Here is a 14,897-nt window from a genome sequence, read left to right as displayed (position 1 = left end):
CTATTGTATACATTTGAATTTAATGGTGGCGGATGACGGGGTCATTGCGACAACTCCGGCTCGAGCACATACTTTCCCGCGCTTAGATAGCCAAGCATGGCTTAGTCACGTCCGCGGAAAAGGATATCTTGAGGGCTGAGCCAATGCCTGGTATTTGGACCTTTAGGCCCCTCAACGGACGCAACAGAACTCTTTAGCCTCGGCTTCACTTAGAGAGGGGGAAATAGGAAGTCACATCTTCATCACCCCTTCTTCAGGCTTTCTCTTCCCTATATATTTCATACTTGTGCTGTCTTCTATTATCTTCTGTTTACTTCCAACTATTCCTGATGGCCAGGGTTAACAAAGTGGGGCTAACCAGTTGTGGTTATGTTGTATTTGGTCACAGCAGAAGCATACAGCTCGTGTTAGTGGGACTTCCTTAGCATGCATTTCTGTGATTTCCCCGCGTTTGGCTCGGTGGGTTATCTCAGCCGCTGAATAATTAGGACATGCAATGTCTATCACAAGTCCTCTTGACTCACATGGCTATGAAAAAAGGTCGCAACGATATAAATTGTGAGCAGAGAATTAGAGAACACAAGAAATCAGGTATCACGTCATCCAGGCCTTTTAGAAACGTGAAACGAAAGTTAGACTAATGTCATTTTTGGGTTGCAAATTGCCTAAAAAAGACCACTGGCACAGACTACAAAGCTACAAAGGTGGCAAGTGGAAACATTCCTCTGGAAGTAGGGGACAAAACTCGACGAAGCAAATAAACAATCTCGTGAGTTATGGTGGCATTCCAGTTACGGCAGACCACACCGTACGATGAATACCGCCGAGAATGTCTCAGAAATAGATCTCATGAATCTTAGTGAGCTCGAACTCTGGAGGGATTAAGGAAGAGGAACACACTTCTACTTTTATTGAAACCAGCAGTTTAGTTGGCGGGCCGAAAAGAAAACTTAATTGATATGCACAAATATTCGACATGTGAAGTCATCGTCATCAACCGGTATTTATATGTCCACTGCAGGACGAAAGCATCTCCCTGCGATCGCCAATTACCCCTGTCTCCAACTTGCGCTGGCAACTTTCCTAATTTCATCACCCAACCTACACGCTTTCCCACTTAATTTAATCCGAACGCCACCTATTTTAATCCAAGAGCGAGTCAATTTAATCCACGAGCCGCACATTTAATCCCAATGCCAACAAATTTAATCTACGTGCCAAGTATTTTATTCCTCATGCCAGTGAATTTATACCAAAGTGCAGGTCCAGTTGCGGGGGGTTATACAAAGTTCAAAATAACGACGATATGTAATAATATTACGCAGACCAAACGTAACTGATGTAGACTTCTTCATACGCTACGAAGCATACTTTCAACTACATGAAAAAGAGTCACGTGACATAACGTAACTTTCTTGAGGCTCTCATGGGTCATTCCCAACCTTACTGACATGGATATCAAACGAACGGGGGAATTGAAGAAGCTATGGAACGGTACAAACATAACGAACGTCATACCAGGTGGGAAAAAGGTGTCACGTGACCTCACGTATAATTCGCTGGTCCATGCGTGATTCCCAACCATATTGACATGGATATCAAACGAACGGGCTTCGAAGAAGCTTTGCGATAGTACACACGCAACGAACGTCAAACCAGGTGGGAAAATGGTGTCACGTGACCTCACGTATAATTCGCTTGTCCATGCGTGATTCCCAACCATATTGGCATGAATATCAAACTAACGGGAATTGAAGAAGCTATGCGATAGTGCGCACATAACGAATGTCAAACCAGGTGGGGAAAAGGTGTCACGTGACCTCACGTATCTTCGCTGGCCCATGCGTGATTCCCAACCATATTGACATGGATATCAAACGAACGGGAATTGAAGAAGCTATGCGATGGTGCGCACATAACGAATGTCAAACCAGGTGTAAAAAAAGGTGTCACGTGACCTCTGGTATAATTCGCTGGTCCATGCGTGATTCCAAACCATATTGACATGGATATCAAAAGAACGGGAATTGAAGAAGCTATGCGATGGTGGACACATAACGAATGTCAAATAAGGCGGGGAAAAGGTGTCACGTGACCTCGCCTATCTTCGCTGGCCCATGCGTGATTCCCAACCATATTTACATGGATAACAAACGAAAGGGAATTGAAGAAGCTATGCGATGGTACACACGTAACGAACGTCAAACCATGTGGGAAAAAGGTGTCACGTGACCGCACATATAATTCGCTGGCCCATGCGTGATTCCCAACCACATTGACATGGATATCAAAAGAACGGGCTTTGAAGAAGCTTTGCGATGGTACACACGTAACGAACGTCAAACCAGGTGGGGAAAAGTTGTCACGTGACCTCGCGTTTCTTTCGCTGGCCCATGCGGGATTCCCAAGCCATATTGACATGGATATCAAACGAACGGGAATTCAAACAAACGGGAGCGGCTCCAGGAGAAGGTCGGCCACCAGACCGCGTTTGAAGACGAGCCGTCGCGTGCCGGACCCGAGGCACCAGAACTTCACCCGACCGGGGTCTCCTGTTAACCCACTCCTGGGCGTCGCCACTCCATCGGTTCGGGAACTGCTGCCCAAGACCGGCGAGCGTCTGCGCTCGTGGGCTGAACGTGAGCTGTCGGGCTACGGGCCCGAGTTCCACAGAGCTCCTTGGCAAAGAGTTCAGTGAAGACTCAAGGAAAGAGACTCCTGATTGCGCAGCAAGTTTCTAATCGCGTCAGCACCTGATGATGATGTGTGTAAGCAAGATTGGCCTGATAGCTTACCTGCGGAGTTAGAGACATCCCAATGTGATTCCACCGATGAACACAGTGGGGGCATCTCCCAGAGTAAGCTCATAGGTGTTAGCAAAGCAGCTTTGCCTTGCTATTTGTGTAATGGGGAAGCCAATCTGTCGTCTCTGATATCAGCAGAAGCGAAAAGCATTTCCGCTGAGGTGCCGTGTGCATGTTTGTGCGATGGGTCCCTGCTACATGTCAGCGTGGATAAAGTGTTCCCGACAAGATTTGTGCCCGACTGCACATATACAGGGCACATTTCGTATAGTCCCAATGAGACCCAGCTTATGACTTTTCAATCTGTTCAGCACCTGAGTAATGTCATTCAGGCGTCCCCAAGTATAGGTTTCACAAGGTGAAGAAATTGGCTCCGGTGCTATCACCTCAAATGAGGACAAGTTCGCCTGTCCGAACATGCATGATATCATTAGCGTTCTAGCTCCGAGTGTGTTTTGTAGTGTAAGTTATTTTTGAGTGTTCATTTTGTAGGGTTTTTATAAAGTTTGTGTGCGTTATCCAACAAACGGCTTTGTCCTCAATCGGTTTCTGGAAGGCTCCACCTAAGAGAACCGTCTGAAACATTAAAATAAATGTAGCTGTCATCACAAATTGGCGTCGGCGACAGGACAAAGCCGTTTGTTTGGATTTTATTGTTAATTCTAACAGCTCGGAACCATGGCTAGCACGCGAGAAATGTTAGCTTTAGCTGAACGCATGGGGCTGGAGGGAGCTGAGTTAAAGGCGTGGTTGGACGAGCGGGAGGCGCAAGCGCGAGAAGAACGCGCTGCGGAGCGAAAATAACGGGCTGCGCAACGAAAGGAAAGGGCTGCAGAACGAGAAGCGAAAAGAGATCAGCTTGAGCGTGAGGCACGTGTGTTGCAGTTGCGTCTCAAGATCCCGGAGGTGGGAAGGGCACGTCCACTGATAGAGATCCGCGAGCTGGAGTCCTATACAAGTTTCATTGAGCAAGCGTTTGACGCGGGCTCCAGACTCAACATTTCGACATCTCTGACTGATGATCGCCGCGACCACCATCACGGTCACATTTTAGAAAAACAAGGAACGGGCCAGTCTAGGTCTTTACGTCAACCTCAAGGAGGCTGAGGACAGTGCTGGGAGCAGGCAGCAGGCAGTGTCTAATGAAATCGAGGGACGCACGCGCATCAGGACTAGTATAAGCCCCTTGGATAAACAGGCATAATTGCCTTCAGAAAGTCCGATGGACTGGGCAACGGTGCGCAGTGGTAGTGACCTCGAAGAGGACACCACCGACGAGGAGGTACGCATGCGAATCGGTGCAGGAAAAAGCACATCAAATAAAGAGGCACAGATGCCTCTAGAAAGCCCGACTGATTGGGCAATGGTTCGCAAAGCCAATGACCTCGAAGATTGTGAGGCGAGCGATGAAATGCTCCCCCACTCTTCCGGTGTATACCAATTGCGGTGGTGATAAGTGGCCTCAATAGGTTTGAGGACCACTCGAATAGCTCACCTCAAGTGAAGGTGATCTTGCCTGTCTGCTTCCATGAAGGCCAAATAGGCCAAGATGCAAGGATGAGTACATAGGTACTCGATAAACAGATAAGTGCGTGCTCGAAAGTAGGGGCTCGTGACTAAGTCACCATTCATGTCAGCACTTAGTGATGACGTCTGCATGCTAGATGTATGGGAATGCATGATCGGAAATATTGAGACAGCACAGTGTCGATCCACGGGGGGACAGAATCGGTTCACCTCATGGGGTGATCACCGAGATGTTTGCATAGTGCCTTTGCATTACTGTTTTTGTAATGAGGAAACAGATCAGTCCTCTTTGTCAATAGACAAAGAAAGCATTTCCGGTCAAGTGCCGGTTACATACATGTTCTGCCGATAGGTCAGAACTTTATTCTAACGTACACGAACCAGTCTCTAAGATATTTTGGTCTCAGTGCATGCAGCTAAAGGGTTGTGGATCCAGGGTCAATGGTGTCCTGGGAGAGACTAAAGTGGTTCCAGGGCGGACGTCCCAAATGCACAAGAGACGCACTGTTCGTCTCCTCTGGGATGGTATAACCTGAAAAGCTGATAAGAGCCGGACGCCATTCCGAGATCTCTGACCCTGGACCAAAAAGAAACATTTAAGTGTATTGCACTTTTGATTGAGCTTATGCTATCCGACCTGGTTGAGTGTTTAGCATTGCATGTCCCGTGAACATTTAGTATTTGAGTGCGGTATTTGCATTTTTAAACTCACCAGTATAAACATTTGTGTGATAAGTGTTGTGCAGCGTTTGCTCAAGGAACTTCGCCTGCAACTGACAGTGCAATATCATGAACGCAAGATGTGTGTGGTGGTTAGAAAATGTGTGAATTGTGCCACGCTCTAGCCACAGACTTTACTCTGGAAAAACCTTTCCCAAAGGGGATCTTGTGATGAGTAGTGCGCGACACGGTGCGGTGGTACGAAATGGTGATATGTGTGGTGCGCGACGCGGTGCGGTAGATTAAGACAAGAAGCAGACGACAAGGAGACCGTGCACCGAGGTGAATTCCATGCTGATGGGAAAAAAGACGACAACGTCGAAGTGCACGGGAACACGCGGCACAATTGAAAAACAACAAAAGAAATACATCCAATCGCAAGACAACACGAAACCTCAAGCAGCCAATGAGGAAACGACAAATCGGCCAGAGGGCAGAAAAACGAGGCACGCTGGCAAAATGGGGCGGGGAAGAGTTCCAGAAGCGGTAACAGGAGAAGGTAGGCCACCGGACCGGGGGTTTATGACGGGCCGTCGGGTTCCGGACCCGAGCCACCAGAACTTCCCCCGACCGGGGTCTCCTGTTAAACCACTCCTGGGCGTCGCCACTCCATCCGTTCGGGAATTGCTGCCCGAGACCGGCGAGCGTCTGCGCCCGAGGGCAGAACGTGAGCTGTCGATCTACGGGCCCGAGTTCCACGACCACCTGCCCGGCCAGAACGCCGCCGCCGTCTGCCCGTGCTGCCGAGCCGCCTGTCTTCTCCCTCCAACCCAGAGCTGCCACGCTCTGGTTGCCTGTACGACGGTCCGATACACCGACTGATGGCGAGATCGACGCCACCTCTTGAACCGTCTCTGTCTCAGCTTCTCCGCGTCGAGACTGTTGAGCGGCTACACCCTCGCTGCCTGCCCGAACTTGCATGATATCATTAGCGTTCTTGCTCCGAGTGTGTTTTGAAGTATGAGTTATTTTTGAGTGTTTATTTTATGGGGTTTTTTTTCTCTCGTTGTAATTGTATTTAAAGTTTGTGTGTGTCATCCAACAAATGGCTTCGTCCTCAATCGGGTTCTCGAAGGCTCCGCCTAAGAGAACCATCTGAAACAATAAAATAAAAGAACCGCTCATCAAAACCGAGCACTTTTTATCGGATTCATACGCTATAGCTATCCCATGCTTGCTAAAACATTAGGTTATTCAACCGGGCCATATTCACCACGTTTCACGGATGCAATCAAGCTCTCCTGCCTGCCTGTTGGAACAGCGACCCCCGGTAATATCTAAAGCTCTGCCCTAAGGTCGATACGCCACGTGGTAGCGAAAAATGGAAACTGAATGAAATGTCCTTAATCCATCGGTATGTTTCTCTGCAGCTACAACTAGTCCTGTGCCTTGATGCACTACAATCCTGTTCGCTACAAGACACAATCGCGGCAGGCGCACTATTAGACCTTTCACAGGCCACAAAGAAGTCAACACATCGCTGCCCGGTCGTCTACAGTGTGTCATCGATGCACAAGTGTGGCATTCACTTCGCCCAACTGCGGAAATAAATTTCGTCCATCTGGCGAGGGGGGCCCCTGCCGACACGAGCAAGGCTCAGGAAGTTCGTCGCCAAGTATCATCATCGGCGAGTGATGGATGGCCCAGTGCGCTCCTCTCATATCAATTGTTCATAAACCTCATTTAATTTCAAACAATCAACAAGTAGTAACACGTTAGTGAGGTCGTGCGGATGGACTTTCAGTGAAAACGTGCTGTGCGTATTGCGCTCAGTTCTTTGTACATGTTATTGTCTTGGTAGTTGTGTTATCGTCGTGGTGGTAGTAGCGCCATCGTTCATGCAATGTTGGTTAGGTGACGTGCCCAGCTGTCGTTTGACTCGTGCATAATTACGTGTTCTAATGTATACATTTGCATATATTGGTGGCGGTTGACGGGGTCATTGCGACAACTCTTTCATTCAATACTGAGCCTATATAAAAACAGTTGCTCGAGCACATGACCTTCCCGCGCTTAGATAGGCGTGCATGGCTTAGTCACGTCCGCGGAAAAGGACATCTTGAGGGCTGAGCCAATGCCGGGTATTTCGAACTTTAGGCCCCTCGGCGGACGCAACACAACTCTTAGCCTCGGCTTCACTTAGAGAGGGGGAAGTAGGAAGTCACCTCTTCCTAACCCCTTCTTCAGGGTTTCTCTTCCCTGTATATTTCATATTAGTGCTGTCTTCTATTATCTTCTGCTTACTTCCAACTATTCCTGATGGCCAGTGTTAACAAAGTGTGGCTAACCAGTTGTTATTATGCTGTATTTGCTAACAGCAGCAGCATAGAGCTTGTGTTAGTGCGACTTCCTTATAATGCACTTCTGTGATTTCCCCAGCTTTGGCTCGGTAGGTTATCTCAGCCGCTGAATAATTAGGACATGCAATTTCTATCAGAAGTCCTCTTGACTCACATGCCTGTGAAGAAAGGTCGAACCGATATAAATTGTGAGCAGAGAACCAGAGAACACAAAAAATCAGCTATCACGTCATCCACGCCTGTGAGAAACGTGAAACAACAGCCAGAATAATGTCATTTTTGGGTTGCAAATTGCCTAAAAGAGACCACTGGCACAGACTACAAAGCTACAAAGGTGGCAAGTGGAGACATTCCTCTGGAAATACGGGACAAAACTCGACGAAGCAAATAGACAATCTCGTGAGTTATGGTGGCATTCCATTAACGGTAGACCACACCGTACGAGGAATACCGCCGAGAATGTCTCAGAAATAGATCTCATGAATCTTAGTGAGATCGAACTCTTGGAGGGATGGAGGAGGAGGAAGAAACTTTTACTGAAACCAGCAGTTTAGATGGCTGGCCGAAAAGAAAATTTAATTGATATGCACAAATATTCCACATGTGAAGTCATCGTCATCAACCAGTATTTATGTCCTCTGCAGGACGAAAGCCTCTCCCTGCGATCTCCAATTACCCCTGTCTCACCCTTGCGCTCGCAAATTTCCTAATTCCATCACCTAACCTACAGGTTTTCCCACTCAATTTATTCTGAACGCCAGCTATTTTAATCCAAGCGCCAGTCAATTTAATCCACGCGCCACACATTTAATCCCATTGCCAACTATTTCACTCTACGCGCCAAGTATTTTAATCCTCACGTCAGTGAATTTAATCCAAAGTGTAGGTTCACTTTGGATTTTGCGCAGACCAAACGTAACTGAAGTAGACTTCTTCATACACTACGAAGCATACTTCAAACCACATGAAAAAGAGTCATGTGACATAACATAACTTTCTTAAGGCTTTCATGGGTATCAAACGAGCGGGAATTGAAGAAGCTATGGGATGGTACACACATAACGAACGTCAAACCATGTGGGGAAAAGGTGTCACGTGACCTCACGTATAACTCGCTGGTCCATGTGTGATTCCCAACCATATTGACATGGATATCAAACGAACGGGCTTCGAAGAAGCTTTGCGGTAGTACACACGTAACGAACGTCAAACCAGGTGGGAAAATGTGTCACGTGACCTCATGTATAATTCGCTGGTCCATGCGTGATTCCCAGACATATTGACGTGGATATCAAACGAGTGGGAATTGAAGAAGCTATGCGATGGCGCACGCATAACGAATGTCAAACTAGGTGGGAAAAAGGTGTCACGTGAGCTCACGTATAATCCTCTGCTCCATATATGATTCGCAACCACAGTGACATGGATATCAAACGAAAGGGCTTCGAAGAAGCTTTGCGAGGGCACGCACGTCACGAACGTCAAAGCAGGTGGCAAAATCGTGTCACGTCACCACACGTATAATTCGCAGGTCCATGCGTGATTCCCAACGATATTGACATACATATCAAACGAACGAGAATTGAAGAAGCTATGTGATGGTGTACACATAACGAATGTCAAACCAGGTGGGAAAAAGGTGTCACGTGACCTCACGTATCTTTCGCTGGCCCTTGAGTGATTCCCAATCATACTGACATGGATATCAAACGAACGGGCTTTGAAGAAGCTCTGCGATGGTACACACGTAACGAAAGTCAAACCAGGTGGGAAGAAGGTGTCACGTGACTTCACGTATAATTCGATGGCCCTTATAATTCGCTGGCCCAATATAATTCGCTTGCCCATGTGTGATTCCCAACCATATTGACATGCATATCAAACGAGCGGGCTTCGAAGAAGCTTTGCGATGGTACACACGCAAGGAACGTCAGACCAGGGGGGAAAAGCGTGTCACGTGACCTCATCTATAATTCGCTGGTCCATGCGTGATTCCCAACGATATTGACATGCATATCAAACACACGGAAATCGAAGAAGTTATGAGATGGTGCACACATAACGAATGTCAAACCAGATCGGAAAAAGGTGTCACGTGACCTCACGTATCTTTCGCTGGCCCATGCGCGATTCCCATCCATATTGACATGCATATCAAAAGAACGGGAATTGAAGAAGCTCTGCGATGGTACACACGTAACGAACGTCAAACCAGGTTTAAAAAAGGTGTCACTTGACCTCACGTATAATTCGCTGGCCCATGCGTGATTCCCAACCACATTCACATGAATATCTAACGTACGGGCTTCGAAGAAGCTTTGCGATGGTAGACACGTAACAAACGTCAAAGCAGGTGGGAAAATCGTGTGACCTGACCTCACGTATAATATCTCTGGCCCAATATAATTGATGGTCCATGCGTGATTCCCAACGATATTGACATGGATATCAAACGAACGGGAATTGAAGAAGCTATGCGATGGTGTACACATAACGAATGTCAAACCAGGTGGGGAAAAGGTGTCACGTGACCTCACGTATCTTTCGCTGGCCCATGCGCGATTCCCAACCATTTTGACATGGATATCAAACGAACGGGAATTAAAGAAGCTATGCGATGGTACACACGTAACGAACGTAAAACCAGGTAAGAAAAAGGTGTCACGTGACCTCACGTATAATTCGCTGGCCCATGCGTGATTCCCAAAAATATTGACATGGATATCAAACGATCGGGAATTGAAGAAGCTATGCGATGATGCACACATAACGAATGTCAAACCCGGTGGGAAAAAGGTTTCACGTGACCTCACGTATTTTTCCCTAGCCCATGCGTGATTACCAACCATATTGCCATGGATATCAAACGAACGGGCTTTGAGGAAGCTCTGCGATGGAACACGTAACGAACGTCAAACCAGATGGTTAAAGGGTGTCACGTGACCTAACGTAGCATTCTTCAGACTCTCATGGGTCATTCCCAACCATAATGACATGGATATCAAACGAAAGGGAATTGAAGAAGCTTTGCGATGGTGCACAAATCATCATCATCATCATCAGCCTATATTTATGTCCACTGCAGGACGAAGGCCTCTCCCTGCGATCTCCAATTACCCCTGTCTTGCGCTAGCGTATTCCAACTTGCGCCTGCGAATTTCCTAACCTCATCATCCCACCTGACTTTCTGCCGTCCTCGACTGCGCTTCCCTTCTCTTGGTATCCATTCTGTAACCCTAATGGTCCACCGGTTATCCATCCTACGTATTACATGGCCTGCCCAGCTCCATTTCTTCCGCTTAATGTCAACTAGAATATCGTCTACCCCCGTTTGTTCTCTGATCCACACCGCTCTCTTCTTGTCTCTTTAAGTTACTCCTAAGATTTTTCGTTCCATTGCTCTTTGTGCGGTCCTTAACTTGTTCTCGAGCTTCTTTGTTAACCTCCAAGTTTCTGCCCCGTATGTTAGCACCGGTAGAATGCAATGATTGTACACTTTTCTTTTCAACGACAGTGGTAAGCTCCCAGTCAGGATTTGGCAATGCCTGCCGTATGCACTCCAACCCAATTTTATTCTTCTGTAAATTTCTTTCTCGTGATCAGGGTCCCCTGTGAGTAATTGACCTAGATAAACATATTCCTTTACAGATTCTAGAGGCTGACGGGCGATCCTGAATTCTTGTTCCCTTGCCAGGCTATTGAACATTATCTTTGTCTTCTGCATATTCATCTTCAACCCAATTCTTGCACTTTCTCGATGAAGGTCCTCAATCATTTGTTGTAATTCCTCTCCATTGTTGCTCAATAGGACAATGTCATCTGCAAACCGAAGGTTGCTGAGATATTCGCCATCGATCCTCACTCCTAATCCTTCCCAGTCTAAGAGCTTGAATACTTCTTCTAAGCATGCAGTGAATAGCATTGGAGAGATTGTGTCTCCTTGCCTGACCCCTTTCTTGATAGGTATCTTTCTACTTTTCTTGTGGAGAACCAAGGTAGCTGTGGAATCCTTGTAGATATTTGCCAAGATATTCACGTATGCCTCCTCCACTCCTTGATTACGCAATGCCTCTATGACTGCTGATATCTCTACTGAATCGAATGCCTTTTCATAATCTATGAAAGCCATATAGAGAGGTTGATTGTACTCCGCAGATTTCTCGATTACCTGATTGATGGCATGGATATGGTCCATCGTAGAATACCCCTTCCTGAAGCCAGCCTGTTCTCTTGGTTGACTGAAGTCAAGTGTTGTCCTGATTTTATTGGAAATTATCTTGGTGAATATTTTATACAATACTGAAAGCAAGCTAATGGGTCTGTAATTCTTCAATTCTTTAACGTCTCCCTTCTTATGGATAAGTATAATGTTGGCGTTCTTCCAGCTCTCTGGTACACTTGAAGTGGTGAGGCATTGCGTATAAAGGGCCGCAAGCTTTTCAAGCATGATATCTCCTCCATCTTTGATTAAATCTACTGTTATTCCATCTTCTCCAGGCGCTTTTCCCCTGGTCATATCTTTCAAGGCCCTTCTAACTTCATCGCTAGTTATAGAAGGAGCTTCTGTATCCGGTTCATCACTATTTCGAATGGAAGAAGCTTGGCTGTTTTAGCTACTGTACAGGTCAGTATAGAATTCTTCTGCTGCTTTTACTATTTCATCGAAATTGCTGATGATATTACCATGCTTATCTTTCAGTGCATACATCTTGCCTTGTCCTATGCCTAGTTTTCTTCTTACTGATTTCATGCTGCGTCCATATTTTACGGCATCCTCAATTTTCCCACGTTATAATTTCGAATATCCCTTACTTTCTTCTTGTTGATCAGTTTTGACAGTTCAGCGAATTCTATCTGATCTCTTGAGTTGGACACTTTCATGTTTTGCCGTTTCTTTATTAGGTCCTTTGTTTCTTGGGAGAGCTTCCCTACAGGTTGCTTTGGTGCCTTACCTCCCACTTCAATTGCTGCTTCTGAGATCAGCCTAGTTACGGTTTCATTCATTAGCTCTATGTTATCTTCATCTTCCTGTTCTAAAGCTGCATATTTGTTTGCGAGCACCAGCCTGAATTGGTCTGCTTTTACCCTGACTGCCTCTAGGTTGGCCTGTTTCCTCTTGACTAATTTCACTCTCTCTCTCTTCAAATTGAGAGAAATCCTAGACCTCACTAACCTATGGTCACTGCACTTAACCTTACCTAACAGGAAGCGCAGCAACAGGAAGTGGACCTGGAAAAGCCCTAATGGAGAAACAAGGAATGAAATAGATTTCATACTCTCTGCCGATGCAAGCATAGTGCAGGATGTACAAGGTGCACAAATAACGAATGTCAAACCAGGTGGGAAAAGGGTGTCACGTGACCTCAAGTATAATTTGCTGCTCCATGCGTGATTCCCAACTATGTTGACATGAATATCAAACGAACGGGCTTCGAAGAAGCTTTGCGAGGGTACACATGTAACGAACATCAAACCAGGTGGGAAAATGGTGGTACGTGGCCTAACGTAACTTTCTTCAGGCTCTCATGGGTCATCTCCAACCATACTGATATGGATATCAAATGAACGGGAAATGAAGAAGCTATGCGATGGTACACACATAACGAACGTAAAACCAGGTGGGAAAACGGTGTCACCTCACCCCACGTATCTTTCGCTGGCCCATGTGTGATTCCCAACCATTCTTACATGGATATCAAACGAACGGGCTTTGAAGAAGCTCTGCGATGGTACGCACGTCGCGTACTTCAAACAACGTGAAAAAGTGTCACGTGACATCACGTAACTTTAGCCAGGCTCTCATGGGTCATTCTCAACCATACTGATATGGGTATCAAACGAATGCGGTTCACTAAAGCTCTGGGCTTGTGCCCACGAAAAGCACGTCAAACCACGTTAAAGCAGTGTCAAGTGACCTCAAAATTTTCAACAGACATTGGGTGATTCACGAGCACACTAACAATGCATAATAAACGAACGGGAATCGAACAGCCACTGTGACTACTTCCACGTAAAACGACGAAAACCAAGAACGAAAGCGCGTCACATGACTTCACGTAATTCTGGATCGAAAGTGACTGACTGCTGAACTGATTGACATGAATATCACGGCACCAGGAATTTACCTTGAAAAGAGGTGATGCGCATAGAACTGAATCGGTAAACCTTACCATAACTTTTTTTATTCCTCGCACACACAGGGAGACTTAAAGACGTGCGAATTCTGGTTTCAGTAGTTAGTATTCACTCATTAACTATACTTTCGAATGGCTGTGATGTTCGCCTCACTCGGAATGTTGTGTTGATTATGCGTAATTACTGCACGCTGACTGAACTGGAAAAGGATAGTTTCATTTTTTGCGTATTTTATAATTTTCTTTGTTTCTGTTTGGTCAAATTATTCCTTATCTGTTATGAAGAATGAAATGTTCAAAATTTATGCTATTGTAATGATAAATGTCTTAACTTCGCTAATTACGAATTTTCCTGGAGATACAAGCCACGTCAGACTTTTCGTGTGACGTGGCCAGGGAACTCGCCAAAAGAGTACTTGCGCTATAAAAAATAGTACTTCAAGACTCTGCCCTTTATTAACTTCGAAAGGGTACTCCCGGCTTATAAAATGCGTACATGCGGGAACATGTCGTACGAACCCTGCTGCAGTTAAACAGTTTTATTGCTGACCAAAAGACCGCTATAACACTACAATCGCGTAAATACACATGTTATTAGAAAACGAAGCTAAAAACATTTCCTTGAAATATTTTTGTTTATTCATTCATTCATTTCTTTTGGCTGCACATCACTCTTACGTAGGTGCATTGTAATGAAGTTCGGTAGATGGCAGTGACAACAGTACCTTAAATCACTGTACATGACATAACTCCTTTTAATGTAGGAAAATCCTAAAAAGTGTAGAGCGTCATTGCTTTTTTCTAAATACATCAACAATAAAGTGTTCTGAAACGCGCTGGATGTGAAACAACGTTCAAGTAGTCAACATTTTGTCTGCGGTAATTGCGCACATTGCTCGGCGGATTGTGAGCGTAGGTGATTAGGCACTTTTTTTGGCGTTTAGCATTCAAAAATAGTTTCTTTTTAACGCCAGCCATATGGTATCGGTGTCTTCGCTGAGCTACTTCGATGTGGCCAATGCGAAAGGGCGCGGAAGGTGGTGGCTGCAGCGTGGATTTCAGTTGACAGCGCAAATCCAAAAGAACTGATGGACAATATACTCGTACCATGTTCTTGCTGTATTTTTCAGTAAATGTTAAAAAAAAAGAAACGTCGTGCGTACAGGCGACAGCAAAAGGTCGGTATATATACTCTGTAACTGCACGTTACCCGCAAGCAGTTCAATGAGATGAAAGCAGACGACTGCTTACACGTCAGTTAGTTGCAGACGATAGCTACTGGTTCCACAGTCACTGCTGCAGAGTACACACATTTTCACTGTCGTCTGTACGCACGATGTTTCTTAATTTTTTTTTCAATGACGAGTAAGTTCGGTGAAAAAAGATTTTTTTCAATATTTCTAAGTTAGAAA

At 45.8% G+C, this 14,897-nt stretch overlaps 1 long non-coding RNA gene across 1 annotated transcript in view; it reads left to right on the top strand.

Annotated features, from left to right (window-relative positions):
- Positions 1-2,091: 2,091 nt before the first annotated feature.
- The window catches only part of LOC125942412 (uncharacterized), a 161,720-nt gene continuing 148,914 nt past the window's right edge, over positions 2,092-14,897 (top strand). Inside the window, exons 1-2 of the long non-coding RNA XR_007465081.1 lie at positions 2,092-2,221; positions 9,440-9,566. This is a non-coding gene — a long non-coding RNA (uncharacterized LOC125942412). The remainder of the gene's footprint in view (positions 2,222-9,439; positions 9,567-14,897) is intronic.

Source organism: Dermacentor silvarum, chromosome 1 (assembly GCF_013339745.2).
Source record: "Dermacentor silvarum isolate Dsil-2018 chromosome 1, BIME_Dsil_1.4, whole genome shotgun sequence".
NCBI classification, from domain to species: Eukaryota; Metazoa; Arthropoda; class Arachnida; order Ixodida; family Ixodidae; genus Dermacentor; species Dermacentor silvarum.
Note: the sequence above shows the minus strand (reverse complement) of the source record. Positions and strands in the feature narration are given on the sequence as shown.